At 57.2% G+C, this 16,261-nt stretch overlaps 1 long non-coding RNA gene across 1 annotated transcript; it reads left to right on the top strand.

Annotated features, from left to right (window-relative positions):
- The first annotated feature begins 10,399 nt into the window (after nucleotides 1-10,399).
- LOC115598850 lies at nucleotides 10,400-11,212 on the top strand. Its single transcript, XR_003987972.1, has 3 exons — nucleotides 10,400-10,483; nucleotides 10,725-10,839; nucleotides 11,153-11,212. It is a non-coding gene; the product is annotated as an uncharacterized LOC115598850 (long non-coding RNA).
- Nucleotides 11,213-16,261: the final 5,049 nt, after the last annotated feature.

Here is a 16,261-nt window from a genome sequence, read left to right as displayed (position 1 = left end):
GGTGCAAGAGCTCTCCCTCAGCCTCTTTGGGGAGACGATGAAGGCTGTGGCGAGGAGGGATCGGGCAGAGATGAAGGAGAAGATATCTAGGGTCGTGGTCTTTCTCTTCCTGCACATGAATTCTGAGAGCAGGAGTATGGCTGAGGTACAGAGTTGAAAGCTGAGCACCTGCTTTGCCCTTCCTTCCCTCTGCCCCAGCCCTGGCAGCAGCTCATCAGCTCTTGCCCATCTCTCTTGTGCTGGCTGTGAGAGTGCCATAGCTGAGGTGGTGGCTGCCCCGTGTCCCTGCCTCGGGCATTGAAGCCCGGGCATTCAGGCTCTGTCCCCAGCTGCCTCTTCCCAGAAGTAGCTGGGGACAGCTGGCAGCCTTGCCAAGAGGAGGGGGACGACAGGTCTCCTTCTCTGAGCTCTGGTGCCAGCTCCCACCTGCTGCTGTTTTGCAGGCCTGTGGCAAAGCCCTCCTCATCTGTGCCAAGTTCCTGGGCTGGAGGAAGCTGAAGAGGGTGATCAAGAAGAGGAAGAGCTGGCTGATTGGAGAGATTTTGGTGAGGACAACCCCCAGGTGCCAGGGCCTGGGCTGGACAAGGGATGCTGCATGTGCCCAGAGTGTGGATGTGCAGCTGTTCCTGGCTGGCCCAGAGCAGAATGCACAGCTTGGAGCTCGGTCCCCCTTCCTTCCCCTTTCCCTAAGGCACAGCCAGGGCTGCTTCTGCAGGCCCCTCTTCCCCCCAGCCCCTGGGTGCTTCAGGAGCCCCCGGCCCGCCTGGGCCCTGGCAGCAGCACGGAGGGGTCACAGTACCCCCAGCCAGACCCCTCTGCCTGTGGCTCTGGCTGCACCTCGGCCTCCCGGGGCTCCTGGCTGGCAGAAAGGAATGGCCTGGGGGGGGCAGGGGGGGGCTGGGCAGAGGGACTGCTCTGGCACACGGGGAATGGTCTGTGCCAGCCCCATGACATGACCTTGGGCACTCTCCAGCTGAAGCAGGACAGCAGCAAGGTGGAAGACTACGTGTGCTTCAGCCTGCCCTACCTGCGGGACTCTCAGGCCAGCGTGAGAGCGGAGGCCATCAGGTTCATGGGTGAGCCACAGCCCCCGGGGACCCTCTTCTGGCAGCGCGGCCCCAGCCCCCGGTGCTGCCCTGGCAGGCAGGAGCAGCCCTGTGGCTGTCCCGGGCAGGGCCCTGCCCTCCCGCTGCCCCCTCTGCCCTGCCCTGGCCTTGGTGGCCTTGGTGGCTGCCTGGCTCAGTGGCAGCAGCTCCCTCGGGGACTTGCCCGGGGCCATCCCTGCAGAGTGCTGGGCAGGAGGGCGTGCGGCCCAGCTGGCCGGGCCGGGGGGCTCTGCTGCCACAGTGCTGGGGAGGGGGAGGTCTGACGGGAGCTCTGTGCACAGGGACTGCTGCGCAGCGCCTGGGGAGGAATCCACCAAAAGAGACGCTGGAGGTTCTGTGGAATGGTGAGTAGGGTCAGAGGTGCTGGGTGCTGCCATTCCTGGCTCCGCTGCAGGGAAAGGAGGGAGAAGCTGTAACTGTCCCATCCCTGGAAGTGTTCATGGCCAGGCTGGCTGTGGCTTGGAGCTCCCCAGCCTAGTGGGAGGTGTCCTTGCCCGTGGTGGGGGGTTGGCTTGGGACTAGGCGATCCTTAAGAAGGTCCCTTCCATCCCAGCCCAGTCTGGGAGCCTGGGATTCCTGAGCAGCAGCTTCCAGCTGCTCCCTTGGTCCCAGCTGCTCCTCCTAGTTAGGGAAAGAGAGGGATGGGGCTTGCATAGAAGGGTCTGTGCAGACAGCAGCCTTTCACCACTGCTCGCTTTCTTTCTGTTGCAGTTGTCAAGCACTTTGATAATGACCCGGATGCCTCAGTCAGGTCCCAGGCAGGTCAGACCTTGCACATCCTGCAGACGGTGACGGAGGTGCAGAGACAAAGATGGTCCTTCCGAAGGCTGTGCTTCTGGCGCTGATGAGATGGGGCAGGGACAATCTTGCTGCCACCATCTTCCTGATGGTACTTCCACCACTTTTCTGCTGTGCCCCAGACCCTCATGTGCACCCCCAGGCTGTGCCCGACTGTCTAAGTCCAAACGAGTGCCCCCGGAACTCTCCTGTGCCCTGACTCTCCCACTTAAACCTCCCTAATGTCATCCCAGCAGGAGGAAGTGGCTCTGCTGGGGTGAAGGTCCTGGTGGGATGATGATCCCCGAGCATGCAGAGCGCACAGCATTTGTCCTGGCCCCTCCTGCTACCTGTACATCAGCTTACCCCTGTGAGTGCCCTGGCCCCAGCTTGTTGGACAGCCAGGTTACCCTTCTTTTGGGGGGTGGTGCAATGAGGCACAGGGCAGAAGGGAGTCAGGGTTTAACTCAGCAAAGCTCTTTTAAACCCCAGCACTGCTTTGTCTTCAGGGCTTTGTTTGGCAGCTGCAGGAAGAAGGCAGAGTGTAAAATGGAGGGCGTTTCACCCAGAATGATGAGCCTCGTCATCAGGCACACCTCCACCGGGACAGTCCTGGTCTCACCTGAGGACGAGGATGAACGCTTGCTCCTCGCAGCAGTCCTGCTCAGTGTCCTGGGCATCATCAGCTGGTGCTGAGTTCTTAAAGCCCAGCTACAGGTGAGGAATTGCATCAGCAGCTGGAGACTCCCAACTGATTACAACTCTGCCAAGCTGTGAGGAGCAGCTGCTGCATTCCTCTTCTGTCACTTCCAGGAGGTCACCAGGGTGTCTGCAGAGTTTTTGACCTCTCCCACAGAGACCTAGAGCAGCTCGAGTCATGCAGCTGAGCGCACGCCCAAGCCAGATACCCTGTTGGAGGCAATGGATTCATCACCAGCTGCCCCCCAGAGGCTACAGGAGGTTCCAGCCTTGCTGGGCAGGGTCCGTGTCACCGTGTGGGCCCAGGCGGCTTGGGACAGCCGGGCAGGGCACAGCTGAGCCAGAGCTGCTTTCCTTGTCTCCTCAGAGCAGCAGCATGTGCAGCCTCCTGGCCTCTGGCATAGCTTTCAATGGGTCAAAGAGGTCCCCCAATAAAATTGTGGCCTTTGGAAAGCACAGCATGTGGTGAAATCTGTTCTATGGCACCCAGGCTCTGATTGTGGGACGGATGGGCTCAGCGCATCACCGAACCATAGGAATTGTCCAGGCTCCATTTTCTCGCCTCTCTGGTGATTGTAAATGCTGAACACTGTGTCACAATCAGGCTGTTCAGTGGCAGCTTCCCTCAGAGGCAGTTGGGAAAACCCAGAACTCTGTTGTTTGATGATTCTCATGTAGACTAAGTCTGAGCAGTGCTGTGGAGCTCCAGGCTTGTGTGCAGTTCTGGGTTGTGCCCTGCAGAGGAAGAAGAGGAACTGTTGCTGCCCAGCTCGTCTCCGTGCAGCCCCTGAGCACGCAGTGTCCTGGCTGAGTCCCCTCTGTGTCAGAACCCCGCAGCATCCCCGGCCATGAGCAGCCGGGCCAGGCACTCGGGCTGATGCCCTGCAGCTGGGCAGAGGCCGTGTGTCTCGATCCGACCTATTATTTTAATATTTTGTTTGAGGAAAACCAGCCACTGCTTCAGAGACGCGCAGAATTACAAAAGAAAATAATAATACTTAGTGATTTTAACAAGTTATTGGGATTTATTTTCAGGGAACAAGAGAACAAGTAAAGAAAGGAGATTGGGTTACCGAGTCCGGGCCGCGGCAGAGCTGTTCTCGGCTTAGCCTTCAGGGCTGGTTGCTCGTTGGCTTCCTGGCTGCTTCTGGAGTTAGCTGTTCTGGTGTCTTGTCCGTCGCTTGCTGGCTCGCCGAATGTTTGCCGAATGCTTGGTTGTTTTTTGTTGGGTTTTTAAAATAAAACGGGGAGAGGAAGGAGGGGGTCTTCGTTTGCATAAATTGAAGAAATTCACGGGTTTCCCGGAACCTACTTTTCCTTATCTATTTGTTAATTTCCCTATTGTTTTCGGTAGGCGCCGGGGAGGTGGTCTGACCAGTTTTAGGCCTCAATAGGTGCTAACGAGGCATTCTTACAGGATTAGTGAAAGAATTTGCTCGAGAAACATTTGAAATTTTGAAAAGGTTCACATCACCATGTCCTGGGAGTGGGGGTGGGAAACACCTGGGGTGGGGGGCACAAAAACTGCTGTTAGCCCAGCTCCTCCTGGGTTCCTGTTCCTATTAGCAAAGAGCAGCTCCTCTGTGTGGGGCTGGGGGCTCCTTCCTGCAGTAACTTTGCAAGAAGGTCCTTTTTTGGGCTGCCTGAGAGGAAGCCAAAAGCAGGACTCTGATACAACTGGTAATTGAAAGCTTTTTAGTCTGATGGCTGTTTGTTGCTTGGGGGTGTTGGGCAAAGGGCATTGGCTTTGTTGTTGTGTGTGACATCAATGGTCTGTTCTGCAGTAGACTGGGCATTGGCTCTACCTGGTTATCTATGGCAATCTCTACTGAACTGTTAGGGTTTTTCTTTTTTTGGGGAACTACTCATCCTTCCTTCATACCAAGCTGGGTCCATCTGAGGAGTTTGGAGGTTTTGGAAATGGCTGTCCCTCTTTTATATGTTTGTGTTGCAAGGGTGCTTTCTTCTCAGTAGACAGAGAGGCAGCTGTGGGAATGGTAACACAAGTATGGCCACCACTTGAGCTTTGACAGTGGCTTTTACTGATGTGCCTTGGCCAGTAGTGGCCCAGGTCACTGTTCTGTCAGAGCCTGCAAGAAGCAGTGCTGCTTCCCTGTCCTGACCCAGGGGGACAGGGAGTGGGGGTTTTGGATCAATTCCCCCCAGGTTGCCCCTGTGGTCAGGTAGTGAAGAAAGGCAGCTGAGCCCTGTGTTACTGAAGGCAAAGCAAAGATGGAACGTATGGGGGAGAGCTCTGATGGGGGTGAAAGGCCAAATCCTCTCCAAAAGGGGTGAGGAAGAAGAGTCTTCTGCAGAAGGTTGAGCAACAAGCCCTTGTGAGGTAGCTCTCCCCTCATTCCAAAAGGAGGAACCTGAGCCAGAGAGAAACATTCAATCCTTTCTTCTGAAGGACTTGTGAAAGGTACAGAAGGACTTTGCCTGGGATGAAGGTGAGACACTTGGCACCTGCTTGCTTTGGTGTTGGGTTGGTGGTGCTGGTACAATCTACTGAAATAATAGAGAAGGCAGACAGCTGGGAAAGCTGTCCAGAGACAGAGGCATGGATCAAGCAATGGAGAAGAAAGTAAATGCTCTCAGCCTCTGGAGGAAACTTCTGGCAGCTGTCAAGACCAGATAACCCTTTAAAGATGACATTGTCACCCAGGCCAAGTGGACCAATATTGAAAAAGGTATTGAGTACCTGAGAGAGCTGGCTGTTGAAAAGGTGATTTACAGTGTCTGGCAATTCAGTGTTGCTCCTGATGAGACATCCTGCCTCCCACCCTTACTGAAGAAGTTTGTGCAGGGTGCACTGTCATCTCATTCCTGCATGCTTTCAGGAATGAGAGTGGGGAGAGCCTGATGCTGGCACAGCAACAATAGTTGAAGTAGCTGGCAAGGCCTGCCAATACCAGGACAGCCTCTTCCTTGGCTTTGACCTTGTTGCAGGTGTGGAGAAAATGCCTGAGGAGATAGTGGATAGACTGGAGGGGATGAGAGAGAAGTCAAGCTCTGCTCCTGCCTGCGCCCACCCTGTTTTTCCACCATTAGGAGAAGGTGTCCTCCTGTCAGATCCATCCAAGTCAAATGGGCCATGCCATGAGGTGACATGTGGTGGTGCTACCTTTGCAACCACGGGAAGGTGGGATAGATAACGTAGCACTGGTTTGAGCATATGAACTGTGGGGTGGAACCCTCAGACCTGCTGTCATTACAAAATTTCTGAGGGATTCTCTCCCTGCCTGATTCCATGGTATATGGGGCACCGTGCAGCAGGATCACCAGGGCTCCATACCCTTTAGAGTCTGATGTGCCAGGCTACCAGCTCCACACTACCTAAGAAGCTCTGTTTTCCCTTTCCTGTCAAATGTTTGACACCTTGGCCGCTCTTCAACTTTTGTGGCATTCGCCACCAAAATTCCACGTAAACGGGCCTGGCTGCGAAATGAGAAGAGTGACTAATGAAGACTCCTCCTGGGCCTAAAGCTCCTCCTAAACCCTACCCACAGCACCACCAACAATCAGGCTACGGCTTCGCTTTAGCAGCTAAAACCTCAAACGTTCAAAACTCCCCCTCACCTTGGCCTCTCTCACACTGTAGCGGAATTTGGCTCCAAACTTAAAGACAAATGGGCATGGCTCCCAAACCCTCCCATGGAACCATACCCACAGCACCACCAGCAGTCGGGCTACTGGTTTGCTTTAGTACTGAAAACCTCGAATATTCGACTCTTTGGCCACTCTCTCACTGTTGCTCAATACAGCTCCAAAATTCCCCAGAAATGGGCCTGGCTCAAAAAAGGAAAGAGGGACCACTGAAAGCTTTTGCTGGCCCTAACCCTCACATAGATACGTACCCACAGCACCGCTGTCTTTTTTTTTCAGTTTTCAAAAGCTGTGCAAAATTCTTTTTAATAAATAAATTTATTTATATTTATTTATTAGCTCATAAATAAATAGAAGTCCATAAGTGTTTGCTTTATTTTTACTTATTATGCAAAACTTTATTCTGAATTCTCCAAGTTCCTGTGTTCCAAATGGGGGAAAAAATTGGATTTATTTCTTGTTTCATTTCATTTTCATTCTGTTGGCAGAATGAAGACCCACAGCACTGGTAACTGCCCTTTACTCCAACTGCATGTGATGTGAGCTGTACAAATTTAGGAATCCAGTTACTAAAGATGTTGTGGCAGATCTGGATCTGACTGGATCTGGATCATGGAGTGGCCAGCAAACCCAAGATCACAAATAATTTAAAAATAACCCCTTGAAGCTCTATTTCTCAGTTTTATAGTATTTATTGATCATACTCTCAAAATCAGGTAGCCTGATTTATACAGAGCGTAACAGGTAACATAGGATTTTAATGATTTTGCACAGTAGAGCTCACCGCTTTTCCTTAAGCTGCTTTAAGGCTTTAAATAGGAAGGCAATTCAGAAGGACTGGCTACACCTTCAACTTGTGAGGGGAAAAAAAAACCCAACAGGTTTTTTTGAGACATGGTGGACAAGACTGCCACCTGCTGGTCAATTCCTATATTGACTCGATGTTAGTTCTAACTACGGTAGGTAAACTTCCATTTTGATTAGAGCAGGATCACTGATTTCCAAAAAGCGGGTAAAAAGCCAAGGATGGCTGACTTCGGATGTTTGAACAGTGCTTGAATGTTTGAATCAAGAGCTGCTGCCCTGGCCGTGGGACTGCGGGGACTGCATCCCCTCCTTTTATGCCATCTCCTCCCAAGGCTGAGACACCTCTTCTACACCTTCCCCCCAAAGAGCTTGTGCGTGCAGCCCCCCGGGTGCCTGTGCGTGTCATAGTTGGATGTGGATGTTCCAGTGCCTGCCTGTACACAGCTGGCCCGGCTGCCGGGTGACAATGGCACCTTTGTTACATCATTGGTGACACCCCCGGAGCCCGGGTACCTTTCTAGTGCCGGGGTTGCCCTGGCTCAGTGTCCAAGAGGACAGCGATCGGATCAGACAGGAGCAGAGAGCCGACTTGAGCCCTGAGCCATGTCTGGTTTTTTTGTAGTTCGCAAAAGCCGCCGTGGTTCCCAAGAGAACCACGGCGATTCCCAGGGGCTGCTCCGTCCCCAAGAGAGGTAAGAGCCAGGGGCTGCGGCTGGGTGGGCACCCTGGGGTCAAATGTGAGGGATCATGAAAGGCCTTTGTGGTTTGTCCATCGGGAGCTTCTGCCCAGCCCCTGAGGGCTGTGGTTCTTCACAGGCTGCCCACGAGCCTCCATCCCCAGGAGATTCACTGCCCCGTGCAGAGCCTGTCCCAGACATCTCCCTGCCCCCACGCAGCTCCCTTGGCCCCACGGGCTCTCCCCACAGGCCGTGCAGCCTTGGGGACAGCAGCACTGCCACCCCCATGCCCACCCCCCATGGCCTCTCCTCCTTCCCCAGGACTGAGCAGAGGTCCGGGAGCCGGCTCCGGCTGGCCTGGGTGGAGGATGAGGCGGAAGAGATCAGTCTCCCCACCCCAGACATGATGGCCCGGCTGCAAGAGACAGGTGAGTGAGCAATTTGTGGCTGCTTTGCTGTGCTCCTGCATGGCAGGGGCTGCTGGGCACATCCCCGGCCTGTTCCGTGCCAGTCCCCTCTTTGGGTCCCCCCGCCCAGGGCTGGCTCTGTCCTTGGGAGCTGGCACGCAGCTGGCTGCCAGCTAAGGGCCCTTTAGTCTCTCCTGCCAGCACCTTCAGCTCACCCTCCTCCCTTGCTTTGTTAAGATTCCTTGTCTTCAGCTGAGGAGAAGGAAGAGGGCCAGGAGATGTTTGAGGATGCTCGAGAAGACTTAGAAAAGGTACCTACAGAGACTGCCACCTGCCTTGTGCCTGCTCCACCTGCCCCCACGCTCAAAGATGCCTTCCCAGGCAGCTGCCCTCTGGGCAAAGCTGGGGAAAAAGGCAAAAAAAACTCAAACAAACAAACAAACAAGGGATCAACAAAGGAGCCCCATAATCTTCTCTTGTTGCAGGACCAGGATTTGGAGTGGCTGAGAGATCTGCTAGCCAACCTGTCACCCTCCGTCCTCAGGAGCCTGCAGGATGTCTCGAAGGTCTGGCATTTCCAGGGCAGGTCACAGTTTCCCTCATCCAATCCCCCAGGGAGGTTTCTCCCCCAAAGCCCTCTGCACCCTGAGGGGTACAGAGGCATAGAAAGGAGCCACAGAGGCTGCAGGGGGAAGGGGCTCTGGCTACCTCCTGGCTACGGCAGATGGGTGTGGGGATTCTTCCCTGAGGCTGGGAGGGACCCCAGGGACATGGAGGCAGAGCCGGGCTTTGCTGCTGTTCCCAGGAAGCTTTGGCAAATGATCCCCGGGAAAGGAGCCTCAGGTCCAGAGCCCCTGACACCCCTTCCCACTGTCCTGGATACTCTGTGGGTATCTCTGGTCCCAGTCCTCGTGTTGGCACCTCCACTTTGTGGACTGAAAGGACAATGGGCAAAATCCTCCCGCTGCAGCTAGAGAGGGAGGAAGGGAGGGAGGGGAGACAGCTGGCTCAAGCTCTGTGCTGCATCTTTGGGACTGCTGGGAGGGACCCCTGCGTGTGGCGTCTGAGGGGATGGTTGCAGTCCAGCGGCAGCACCATCCTCCCCTCTGTTCCCTGCAGGCAGAAACGATCTTGAGGTGCATCCACAGAAATGTGGAGCACGTGCGCAGGGAATCATCGCGGTTCGTCCTGAGATCCCTGCTTGGGCTGCTGAGCGAGTGCTGCCCCGAGGAAACCGTTCGGACCCTGCTGATGATCAGTCCCTCCTGTGACAAGTAGGAGCCCCAAGAGCCCTGGGGACTTGCTCCATAGCCCAGGCACAGCACAGGGGCCAAGGCAGCCCTGCTAACAGAGTGTTCTGGCTTGCAGCGCTGCGCTGGCCACGTGGGAGATGCTGCTGTCCCTGCCCAGCACTTCTGTGACAGTTCTTGACCGGCTGCTCAGCGTGATCCAGGGCTGGAGAGCAAAGTGTGCTGTGCCAGCTGTGAGTGACCAGAGCAGGTCTTGCTCCCCTTCAAGGCTGTTCCTGGCTCCCCAGGAATAGAGGCACAGCCCATCCTGCCTGCCCCAAACAGCCCCCTCCTCCAGGCCTTGGGGACACAGCCGGACAGGGCCAGCAGGGACCTGCCCTGCACCAACCCCCTTGTTCCAGCCCCACGAGGCTGCCCCATGAGCTCCCCAAGGACAAATAGGAACCCCGCCCCTATCTGGGCAGCACTCTGCTGCTGGGCAGCACCCTGCCCCGCACTGCAGCTGGAAACCTGGGGCAGGGGCCAGAGTTGGGTGCCAGAGGGGGGGGGTCACCGTGCTTTGCCCAGGGAGCCTTGTGGGGCCACCCTGAAGCAGGAGGGGTTCCCTCAGGGCTGCTGGGCCGTGGCCTGGCAGATGGGTCACAGCCTCCCTGGGTGTCTCTGTGGGCTGGGCCGGTGCCTGAGCCGCACTCCACGTGCAGCCTAGGGGCTTTGGCAGTGCCCCAGCAGCTTCCTTGCCCTGAGAGCTGTCCCTGTGTCTTTCTGCAGGCACGGCAGGTCCTGTCCAAGCTCAGTCAGCGGCCCAGCTGTCAGGGGATCCTGGAAACGCTCTTCCCCAGGCTCCTCATGAGCTTGATCTACAAGGTTTCCCTGGGTACAGTGATCCTGGGACAGGAGCCGCCTCAGGCTGATCAAGCCAGCGCTTTGGGGTGCGCCAGCCCCTTCCCCTGCCATTCCCCTGGGCCCTCGGCCAGGGCCCCTGCTCTGTGCGTAACCGGACCTTGCTTTGCACACAGGGTGGCAGTGGAGGGCGTTAAAGCTCTGCTGGAGGCTGCTGGCTGTCAAGGGAGTGTCCAGAACATCCAAAAGGAGGGCGGCTGGGACATGATGGTGGACGTGGACACCCTCGAGAGAGGAGTCAGCTTGCTGGCCAGGTGAGAGCAGAGGAGTCCCCAGGCACCCAGGCCCCGGGCTGCAGCTGCAGCGCTGGCCAGGGAGCGATCCGAGTGGCTCCTTGCCTGGGGAGAGAGCAGCAAGTGGTGTGGAGGCTGTGGCTGGGGGCAAAGGCGTGTCCTGGCCTGGGCTATCCTGGCTGGGCTGGGCAGGGCAATCCCAGCAAGGCTTTGCCTGCCCTGCTCACTGCCAGCACTGCTTTTCTTTCCCTGCCCTGCCCAGAGAGATGAGGAAGAGCCCCGCTAAGCAGCGATACCTCCTGTTCCAGCACGTCAAGGAGATTCTTGACCAGAGGAGGGAATGGCAGCTCAACTTTGCCATGACTTTCTATACTGAGGTAAGCCTGGTGGGAAGCAGTGCCTCTGCCAGATGCTGCTGAAGCCATCCCTCTGGCACAGGCGACTGCTGCCGGGTGGGGTGACAGTCCCTGGAGCTGGGACAGAGGGCTCTGCTGCCAGTCAGTCTCTGGGGCCTCCGTCCAGCCCTTCCTGCTGGGGCAGTGCTCAGCACCCCCACGTGTCCACAGGCAGGGCTGCCCCCCGGAGGGGCTGTGTCAGCCCCCAGGCCCCGACCTGGCAGTGGTAACCAGGAGCTGCAGAGTGCCAGGGTCCTGCAGCTCTGCCTGTCTCTCACCGCTGTTGTTCTTTCAGCTGCTGGGCTGCCAGGGCCTAGGAAAGGATCGGAGTGACGTGCGCCTCCTCCATTCCTACCTGAGCCACGTCAATCAGACAGTCCGTCTGCTGGCACTCGGGGGCTTGGTGGCACTCTCAGGAGATCCGCGGATGGTGAGCGAGGCGTAGTCAGGCGGAGCCGCCTTGGCAGCCTGGGGCTGGGGCAGGGGTAACGCGCTGGCTTGGGCCTGGCTGAGAGGAAGGAGGTGGCTGTCAGCAGAGAGAGGGGTGGCTGAGCCCCTGCTCAGCCACAGAGCCTTTGTTCTCCTTGATCTCTCCTTCATCCCCATCGGCATGCGCAGTGCCTGCCGGGAAGCCGGGTGGGAGGCTGGTGCTCAGCACGCAGGGTGTTTGTGCCAGGCTGCTCCTCCACTGCTCCGCCCTCACAGAAATTCTCCGTTTCCTCCAGGCAAGAGAAATGCAGGACAGCTCTCTGCTGGAGAGCATCCTGGTGTGCCTGCAGGATCCATCCACAAACATCAGGATGGGGGCCTTGCTGCTCTTGCAAACCATGATGCCTCTCCTGAGGAGGAAAGAGGCCAGCGCCGTCGCTCTGCTGCTGGTGGAGAAGCTCCCAGCCCTCTTTGGTGATGTAAGGCTGATGTGGGAGCCTGATCCTGTAGAGGGGCATGGGGCAAGGACAGCTGCCCTCCAGCCCAGCCCTGCGGGCAGCATGTGGGCAGGGCTGCTGCCCTCCTCACGCCCCTGGGCTCTGCTGAGAGGGCTGCTGGGCTCTGCACCCAGCATGGCTTCTCCTTGGCCTCAGCCTCTATAGAGGTGCCCTGAGCCCAGCAACCCCAGAGCATCTCCCCTCACATTGACCACGTTAATAGCCTTGGTCACTGTGGGTGGGGAGAAGCTGTTGCTGCAGTCACACCGTCTTCCTTCCTACCAGGAGTCCAGCCAGGTGCAAGAGCTCTCCCTCAGCCTCTTTGGGGAGACGATGAAGGCTGTGGCGAGGAGGGATCGGGCAGAGATGAAGGAGAAGATATCTAGGGTCGTGGTCTTTCTCTTCCTGCACATGAATTCTGAGAGCAGGAGTATGGCTGAGGTACAGAGTTGAAAGCTGAGCACCTGCTTTGCCCTTCCTTCCCTCTGCCCCAGCCCTGGCAGCAGCTCATCAGCTCTTGCCCATCTCTCTTGTGCTGGCTGTGAGAGTGCCATAGCTGAGGTGGTGGCTGCCCCGTGTCCCTGCCTCGGGCATTGAAGCCCGGGCATTCAGGCTCTGTCCCCAGCTGCCTCTTCCCAGAAGTAGCTGGGGACAGCTGGCAGCCTTGCCAAGAGGAGGGGGACGACAGGTCTCCTTCTCTGAGCTCTGGTGCCAGCTCCCACCTGCTGCTGTTTTGCAGGCCTGTGGCAAAGCCCTCCTCATCTGTGCCAAGTTCCTGGGCTGGAGGAAGCTGAAGAGGGTGATCAAGAAGAGGAAGAGCTGGCTGATTGGAGAGATTTTGGTGAGGACAACCCCCAGGTGCCAGGGCCTGGGCTGGACAAGGGATGCTGCATGTGCCCAGAGTGTGGATGTGCAGCTGTTCCTGGCTGGCCCAGAGCAGAATGCACAGCTTGGAGCTCGGTCCCCCTTCCTTCCCCTTTCCCTAAGGCACAGCCAGGGCTGCTTCTGCAGGCCCCTCTTCCCCCCAGCCCCTGGGTGCTTCAGGAGCCCCCGGCCCGCCTGGGCCCTGGCAGCAGCACGGAGGGGTCACAGTACCCCCAGCCAGACCCCTCTGCCTGTGGCTCTGGCTGCACCTCGGCCTCCCGGGGCTCCTGGCTGGCAGAAAGGAATGGCCTGGGGGGGGCAGGGGGGGGCTGGGCAGAGGGACTGCTCTGGCACACGGGGAATGGTCTGTGCCAGCCCCATGACATGACCTTGGGCACTCTCCAGCTGAAGCAGGACAGCAGCAAGGTGGAAGACTACGTGTGCTTCAGCCTGCCCTACCTGCGGGACTCTCAGGCCAGCGTGAGAGCGGAGGCCATCAGGTTCATGGGTGAGCCACAGCCCCCGGGGACCCTCTTCTGGCAGCGCGGCCCCAGCCCCCGGTGCTGCCCTGGCAGGCAGGAGCAGCCCTGTGGCTGTCCCGGGCAGGGCCCTGCCCTCCCGCTGCCCCCTCTGCCCTGCCCTGGCCTTGGTGGCCTTGGTGGCTGCCTGGCTCAGTGGCAGCAGCTCCCTCGGGGACTTGCCCGGGGCCATCCCTGCAGAGTGCTGGGCAGGAGGGCGTGCGGCCCAGCTGGCCGGGCCGGGGGGCTCTGCTGCCACAGTGCTGGGGAGGGGGAGGTCTGACGGGAGCTCTGTGCACAGGGACTGCTGCGCAGCGCCTGGGGAGGAATCCACCAAAAGAGACGCTGGAGGTTCTGTGGAATGGTGAGTAGGGTCAGAGGTGCTGGGTGCTGCCATTCCTGGCTCCGCTGCAGGGAAAGGAGGGAGAAGCTGTAACTGTCCCATCCCTGGAAGTGTTCATGGCCAGGCTGGCTGTGGCTTGGAGCTCCCCAGCCTAGTGGGAGGTGTCCTTGCCCGTGGTGGGGGGTTGGCTTGGGACTAGGCGATCCTTAAGAAGGTCCCTTCCATCCCAGCCCAGTCTGGGAGCCTGGGATTCCTGAGCAGCAGCTTCCAGCTGCTCCCTTGGTCCCAGCTGCTCCTCCTAGTTAGGGAAAGAGAGGGATGGGGCTTGCATAGAAGGGTCTGTGCAGACAGCAGCCTTTCACCACTGCTCGCTTTCTTTCTGTTGCAGTTGTCAAGCACTTTGATAATGACCCGGATGCCTCAGTCAGGTCCCAGGCAGGTCAGACCTTGCACATCCTGCAGACGGTGACGGAGGTGCAGAGACAAAGATGGTCCTTCCGAAGGCTGTGCTTCTGGCGCTGATGAGATGGGGCAGGGACAATCTTGCTGCCACCATCTTCCTGATGGTACTTCCACCACTTTTCTGCTGTGCCCCAGACCCTCATGTGCACCCCCAGGCTGTGCCCGACTGTCTAAGTCCAAACGAGTGCCCCCGGAACTCTCCTGTGCCCTGACTCTCCCACTTAAACCTCCCTAATGTCATCCCAGCAGGAGGAAGTGGCTCTGCTGGGGTGAAGGTCCTGGTGGGATGATGATCCCCGAGCATGCAGAGCGCACAGCATTTGTCCTGGCCCCTCCTGCTACCTGTACATCAGCTTACCCCTGTGAGTGCCCTGGCCCCAGCTTGTTGGACAGCCAGGTTACCCTTCTTTCGGGGGGGGAGGTGTGCAATGAGGCACAGGGCAGAAGGGAGTCAGGGTTTAACTCAGCAAAGCTCTTTTAAACCCCAGCACTGCTTTGTCTTCAGGGCTTTGTTTGGCAGCTGCAGGAAGAAGGCAGAGTGTAAAATGGAGGGCGTTTCACCCAGAATGATGAGCCTCGTCATCAGGCACACCTCCACCGGGACAGTCCTGGTCTCACCTGAGGACGAGGATGAACGCTTGCTCCTCGCAGCAGTCCTGCTCAGTGTCCTGGGCATCATCAGCTGGTGCTGAGTTCTTAAAGCCCAGCTACAGGTGAGGAATTGCATCAGCAGCTGGAGACTCCCAACTGATTACAACTCTGCCAAGCTGTGAGGAGCAGCTGCTGCATTCCTCTTCTGTCACTTCCAGGAGGTCACCAGGGTGTCTGCAGAGTTTTTGACCTCTCCCACAGAGACCTAGAGCAGCTCGAGTCATGCAGCTGAGCGCACGCCCAAGCCAGATACCCTGTTGGAGGCAATGGATTCATCACCAGCTGCCCCCCAGAGGCTACAGGAGGTTCCAGCCTTGCTGGGCAGGGTCCGTGTCACCGTGTGGGCCCAGGCGGCTTGGGACAGCCGGGCAGGGCACAGCTGAGCCAGAGCTGCTTTCCTTGTCTCCTCAGAGCAGCAGCATGTGCAGCCTCCTGGCCTCTGGCATAGCTTTCAATGGGTCAAAGAGGTCCCCCAATAAAATTGTGGCCTTTGGAAAGCACAGCATGTGGTGAAATCTGTTCTATGGCACCCAGGCTCTGATTGTGGGACGGATGGGCTCAGCGCATCACCGAACCATAGGAATTGTCCAGGCTCCATTTTCTCGCCTCTCTGGTGATTGTAAATGCTGAACACTGTGTCACAATCAGGCTGTTCAGTGGCAGCTTCCCTCAGAGGCAGTTGGGAAAACCCAGAACTCTGTTGTTTGATGATTCTCATGTAGACTAAGTCTGAGCAGTGCTGTGGAGCTCCAGGCTTGTGTGCAGTTCTGGGTTGTGCCCTGCAGAGGAAGAAGAGGAACTGTTGCTGCCCAGCTCGTCTCCGTGCAGCCCCTGAGCACGCAGTGTCCTGGCTGAGTCCCCTCTGTGTCAGAACCCCGCAGCATCCCCGGCCATGAGCAGCCGGGCCAGGCACTCGGGCTGATGCCCTGCAGCTGGGCAGAGGCCGTGTGTCTCGATCCGACCTATTATTTTAATATTTTGTTTGAGGAAAACCAGCCACTGCTTCAGAGACGCGCAGAATTACAAAAGAAAATAATAATACTTAGTGATTTTAACAAGTTATTGGGATTTATTTTCAGGGAACAAGAGAACAAGTAAAGAAAGGAGATTGGGTTACCGAGTCCGGGCCGCGGCAGAGCTGTTCTCGGCTTAGCCTTCAGGGCTGGTTGCTCGTTGGCTTCCTGGCTGCTTCTGGAGTTAGCTGTTCTGGTGTCTTGTCCGTCGCTTGCTGGCTCGCCGAATGTTTGCCGAATGCTTGGTTGTTTTTTGTTGGGTTTTTAAAATAAAACGGGGAGAGGAAGGAGGGGGTCTTCGTTTGCATAAATTGAAGAAATTCACGGGTTTCCCGGAACCTACTTTTCCTTATCTATTTGTTAATTTCCCTATTGTTTTCGGTAGGCGCCGGGGAGGTGGTCTGACCAGTTTTAGGCCTCAATAGGTGCTAACGAGGCATTCTTACAGGATTAGTGAAAGAATTTGCTCGAGAAACATTTGAAATTTTGAAAAGGTTCACATCACCATGTCCTGGGAGTGGGGGTGGGAAACACCTGGGGTGGGGGGCACAAAAACTGCTGTTAGCCCAGCTCCTCCTGGGTTCCTGTTCCTATTAGCAAAGAGCAGCTCCTCTGTGTGGGGCTGGG

This window comes from Calypte anna, chromosome 10, assembly GCF_003957555.1.
Source record: "Calypte anna isolate BGI_N300 chromosome 10, bCalAnn1_v1.p, whole genome shotgun sequence".
NCBI lineage: Eukaryota > Metazoa > Chordata > Aves > Apodiformes > Trochilidae > Calypte > Calypte anna.
The sequence above is the reverse complement of the archived record's forward strand: the minus strand, read 5'-3'. Positions and strand labels throughout refer to the sequence as shown.